Below are 6,073 nucleotides of genomic sequence, written 5' to 3' on the forward strand. Positions count from 1 at the left end.
TCTTTTATATTACTCTGACACGTTCGTACACTTGCGAAAGCACGCATCAAGTTTTTGGCGCCGTTGTCGGGGACCAATTTCGTCAAATTTCATTTACCTGTTGTTATATCGTTTGGACTTAGGCTATTTCCCGCCGGTCAATGCGAAGAACTCGCAGCACCAGAAGTTTAAGCTTCGTATACCCTCTGGCGGAACCTGAACGTTACGCTCACGCACATTTTTTCTTTCATAGAATTAAGAGAGCTATGACCGAAGATCAAAACCAAATACCTCTTAAGGACTTCGCTCAACCATCCAACGAAGAACCTGGTTCTAGTATAGTAAACCCAACCATCCCAGCTAATAATTTTGAACTTAAACCATCCCTGTTGCAACTAGTGCAATAGAGACAATTCGCAGGTCTCGCTACTGAGAACCCAAACCAACATTTAAAAATATTTCTTTAATTAGTAGACACTTTTAAAACCAATGGAGCTTCTCCTGAGGCAATATGTTTAAGATTATTCCCTTTTTCCCTCAGAGACAAAGCCCTATCATGGTTAGATTCCCTTCCACCCAATTCCATTACGACTTGGGATAACCTTAGAAGAGTATTCCTTGCTAGATACTTTCCCCCAAGTAAGACCGTCGTTCTTCGAAACCATATAACTAGATTTACCCAAAACCAAGGAGAATCGTTGTTCGAAGCTTGGGAGAGATATAAAGAGTTGTTAAGAGCATGCCCTCATCATGGTTTAGAAAATTGGTTAATCATTCAAACCTTCTATAATGGACTTCACTATAACACCAAGATGACCATCGACGCTGCCGCAGGCGGTGCTCTGATGAACAAACCTTGCCCTGAAGCTAGTGCCCTCATCGAAGATATGGCTCAAAACCATCAATCATGGGGAGTCGAACGAGCGACAGTTGAGAAGAAGGAAGCCCAAGGAGGAGTGCATGAACTAAGCTCTATAGACATGATGCAAGCTAAAATGGATGCATTAGCCCTTAAGGTCGAGCATATGTGCATAAACCCAAATATTGTAGCCGTAGTTTCGTCGAATTGTGAGATATGTGGAACCAAAGGACACCAATCTACAGAATGCAGTCTATTAAACAAAACCCACTCCGAGCAAGTGAACTACACCCAAGGGAACCCATACTCGAATACCTATAACCCTGGATGGAGGTATCATCCGAACTTCTCCTATAAAAACAATAACCCAATCCAAAATAATGTACCTCCGAGACCTAGTTATCAATCCCCAAGATCAAATCAACCTATGCAACCTGTACCGCCAAAGCCGAGCCTTGAGAAAATTATGGAAAATTTTATCACCGCTCAAACCCAACAAAACAAGGAGTTCAAGAACCAAAACATTCATGTTAACGAATTGATTACTCAGTTAGGAACCAAGGTTGACCAAATAGTTACTCATACTAAGATGCTTGAAACCCAGATCTCTCAGGTAGCTTTAAACCAAGCCCCTCAGACCACACCCGGAGGACAGTTCCCTGGACAACCTCAACAAAATCCGAGAGGACAAGCCAATGCCATTACCCTACGAAGTGGGAACGCATATGATGAGCCACCAAACCCTAGATTGAGTGAACCCAAAACTTCTAAGGAATATACCAAGCCCCCGGACGAAGTAAAGGAACCAGTGGAACCTGAAAACCAGGAAGGTCGAGAAAAAGGAGAAGAACCTAAAGATAAAACTTACGTACCACCCCCGCCATATAAACCACCTATACCATATCCACAAAGACTCAAACAAACCCAGATCAATAAACAGTATAAAAAATTTATTAAAGTTATAGAAAAACTTCATGTAGAAATCCCTCTCATAGAAGCCATCACCCAAATACCTTCTTATGCAAAGTTTCTCAAAGAAATCCTTACCAACAAACGTAGACTTGACGATCCGAAGCCTTTGGAATGTAAAGCTATTTCCGAGAATAAATTAGCCAAAAAGGATAAAGATCCTGGAAATTTCTCCATTCCTTGTCTTTTGGGAAGTCATGTCATCGAAAAAGCTTTACTAGACTTAGGAGCTAGTGTGAGCTTAATGCCTTTAGCAGTTTGTGAGAGGTTAAACTTAGGAGAATTACAGCCTACTAAGATGTCACTTCAGTTAGCCGATAGATCTGTTAAGTATCCGATAGACATCTTAGAAGATGTTCCTGTTAGGATAAGTCAGTTATTTATCCCTACTAACTTTGTTGTCATGGACATCAAAGAGGACAATGATATACCAATCCTTCTAGGTAGACCATTCTTATCGACTGCAGGAGCCATAATAGATGTCAAGAAAGGAAAGTTGACATTTGAGGTAGGCGACGAGAAAATAGAATTTATACTTTCGAAATTTCTTATGGCACCTGTGATGGGAGACGCATGTTATGCCTTAGATATCATTGATGAATGTGTTAGAGAATTAGAACAAGAAGAAATTATAAAAACAATTAAGTTACCATCAACCCTCATAATGGAAGATGATGACTTTAAGAAACCCTACATCGATGATAACCTTTACGAATGTTTATCCCTTACTCCAGATCCTATGCCATGCCCTAAGAAACCAACCTTAGAACTTAATGAACTGCCTAAGAACCTAAGATATGAGTTCTTCGAAGAAAAGATGAACCGTCCAGTTATAGTCAGTGCTACCTTGAGCCAAGAGGAAACGAACCAACTTTTAGACGTTTTACGAAGATATCCCTCAGCCTTAGGATATAATATCTTTGACCTGAAAGGTATAAGCCCATCCATATGCATGCATCAGATTTCGCTCGAAGAAGATTCAAAACCCTCCAGAGAACATCAGAGAAGAATAAACCCTATAATGAGTGATGTTGTTAAAAAGGAAGTTCTTAAGTTTCTTGAGGCAGGTATAATCTATCAGATCTCGGATAGTAAGTGGGTGAGCCCTGTGCATGTAGTACCTAAAAAGGGAGGCATCACAGTCGTGCAAAACGATAAAGGCGAACATGTAGCAAAACATTTAGAAGGAGGATGGCGGATGTGTATAGATTATAGAAAATTAAATAAAGCAACCAGGAAGGATCATTTCCCTTTACCATTTATAGACCAGATGTTAGAGCATCTAGCCAGACACTCTTACTTCTGCTATCTAGATGGATACTCTAGATTCTTCCAAATACCTATCCACCCCGAAGATCAAGAAAAAACTACCTTTACATGCCCTTATGGAACTTTTGCCTACAGACGAATGCCATTCGGCCTCTGTAATGCCCCAGCTATTTTCCAACGTTGCATGATGTCCACTTTTGCAGATTACCTAGATGGTATTATGGAAGTGTTTATGGATGATTTCTCGGTTTGCGGATTTGATTTCCACAATTGCCTTTCTAACCTTGAGAAAATCCTGAGAGATGCGTGGAGGTAAACCTCGTGCTAAACTAGGAAAAGTGTCATTTCATGGTGACCGAAGGAATTGTTTTAGGACATATAGTTTCCGAAAAAAGTATAGAGGTAGATAGAGCTAAAATAGAAGTTATAGAAAACCTAAAACCACCAAAAATCATCAGAGAAGTCCGAAGCTTTCTTGGACACGCTGGATTCTACCGGTGTTTTATTAAGGACTTCTCCAAAATAACTAAACCTTTAACTGGACTTTTAATGAAAGATGTTGAATTCATTTTTGATGAAAAATGTAATGACGCATTTAATCTTTTAAAGCAAGCGTTAGTATCAGCACCCATTATGAAACCACCTGATTGGTCAGAACCTTTTGAGATAATGTGCGATGCTAGTGATTATGCAGTTGGAGCCGTTCTAGGACAAAGGAAAGAAAAAAAATTACATGCAATTTATAATGCCAGTAGAACCCTAGATGCTGCCCAACTTAACTACGCAACAACTAAAAAAGAATTACTCGCTGTAGTTTTCACTATAGACAAATTTAGATCTTATCTAGTAGGAGCAAAAATTATAGTTTACACCGATCATGCTGCCATTCGTTACCTATTAAGTAAAAAAGATGCCAAGCCCAGGTTACTCCGATGAATTCTATTAATACAAGAGTTTGATTTAGATATAAGAGATAAAAAAAAGGAATTGAAAATGTAGTAGCCGATCACCTTTCTAGGCTAGAACATCTAAAACCAGAACTAGTACCCATAAATGATGATTTCGCCTATGATAGACTGATAGCTAGACTAGAAACCATTAAAGATGATAACCTAGGCCCTGATGAGCACTCCCAAAATTCCTTAGCAATAAGTAACGTACCCTGGTATGCAGATTTCGTTAATTACCTAGCTGCTGATATTGTACCCCCTGATCTTAACTACCACCGCAAGAAGAAATTCTTCCACGATGTGAGAAACTTCTATTGGGACGAACCGCTCCTTTTCAAAAGGGGTAAAGATGGCATTTTTCGCCGTTGTGTTCCGGAAGAAGAGGTAAATAGTATTATCAAGCATTGTCATTCTGCACCTTATGGTGGACATGCGAGCACCTCTAAGACATACGCCAAGATTCTTCAAGCTGGCCTATTCTGGCCTACCATGTGGCGTGATGTCTATGCTTGGATTGTCAAATGTGATAGATGCCAACGCACTGGAAACATTTCAAGGCGTGATGAAATGCCTATAAGAAACATTCAAGAAGTAGAACTCTTCGACGTATGGGGTATACATTTCATGGGACCTTTCCCACCATCCTTAGGAAACAGGTATATCTTAGTAGCTGTAGACTATGTGTCTAAGTGGATTGAAGCTATAGCTGCACCCACAAACGACACTAGGGTTGTGATTAAACTATTTAAAAATTATATTTTCCCTAGATTTGGAACACCACGTTTAGTCATAAGCGACGGAGGATCACACTTCATATCAAGGATATTTGACAAACTTTTAAGAAAATATGGAGTTAGGCATAGAGTAGCAACACCATACCATCCACAAACTAGTGGCCAAGTAGAAGTATCCAATAGGGAGATAAAACAAATCCTAGAGAAAACGGTTTCTATTTCTAGGAGAGACTGGTCTCAGAAGCTCCAAGAAGCATTATGGGCCTATAGAACCGCTTTCAAAACCCCTATAGGAACTACTCCTTACCAACTAGCCTATGGAAAATCCTGTCACTTACCCTTCGAATTAGAGCATAAGGCCTATTGGGCCATTAAAACATTGAATTTAGACTACCTAGCCGCTGGAGAAAAGCGTACCCTAGACATTCATAAACTAGAAGAACTTAGGCAATCTACCTACGAGAATGCAAAAATATACAAAGAGAGAACAAAATCCTATCACGATAAAAGAATAGTAAAGAAAAACTTAAATGTAGGCGATCCTGTTCTCCTTTTCAACTCTAGGTTACGACTCTTCCCTGGAAAGCTGCGCTCAAGATGGACTGGCCCCTTTGAAGTATCAAAGATTCTGAGATCCGGAGCCGTAGAAATCAAGAACGAAACCTGTAGTCCACTCATTGTTAATGGACAAAGACTGAAGCTCTACGAAGGAGGAGACATTCCAGCATACTACTCAAGCCACAGCCTATTTGATCCACCAATTCCTACTACTACAGGTGTATAAATTCTAATCGTCAAGCTAATGACGTTAAACAAGCACTGCGTGGGAGGAAACCCATGGTTTTTTTCATTTTACTTTTTCGCATTTATTTAATTTAATTTAATTTTTATTTTTCATCGAGACTAAAAATTTGAATGGTTTGTATTTTCAGGATCACTTTCCTAACTTTTACAGGATGCAGGATTTCGACGATATGCACGTACCCTATAGAGATGATTCTCAGAGAGAGAGATATATCTCTCTTTATCAGTGCCCTATGGCAGCCACACGTTATCCTGATCAGCACTGTATGGAGGCACTGGGCATTGAGCCGAGTATCCGATTCCTTAGCCACCAGCTTCACTGGGACGAGTTTGCTGACGACTTGAGTAACACCTACAGGAACCTGACATTGGAGTTCCTGAGTTCATTCGACTATGACCCATACTCTGCACCAGATGGGTACGCTGCTTTCAGGCTCTTTGGAGTTGAGTACTCTTTCAGCCAGACTGAGTTCGACGACCTATTGGGTTTCCAGACCACTCCTGATGCT

At 40.2% G+C, this 6,073-nt stretch overlaps 1 non-coding gene across 1 annotated transcript; it reads right to left on the reverse strand.

Moving 5' to 3' along the window:
* Positions 1 to 629: 629 nt before the first annotated feature.
* LOC127117020 (small nucleolar RNA R71) lies at positions 630 to 736 on the reverse strand. Its single transcript, XR_007801782.1, has one exon. It is a non-coding gene; the product is annotated as a small nucleolar RNA R71 (small nucleolar RNA).
* Between the last annotated feature and the right edge of the window lie 5,337 nt (positions 737 to 6,073).

Source organism: Lathyrus oleraceus, chromosome 1 (genome assembly GCF_024323335.1).
Source record: "Lathyrus oleraceus cultivar Zhongwan6 chromosome 1, CAAS_Psat_ZW6_1.0, whole genome shotgun sequence".
In the NCBI taxonomy this organism is placed as follows: Eukaryota; Viridiplantae; Streptophyta; class Magnoliopsida; order Fabales; family Fabaceae; genus Lathyrus; species Lathyrus oleraceus.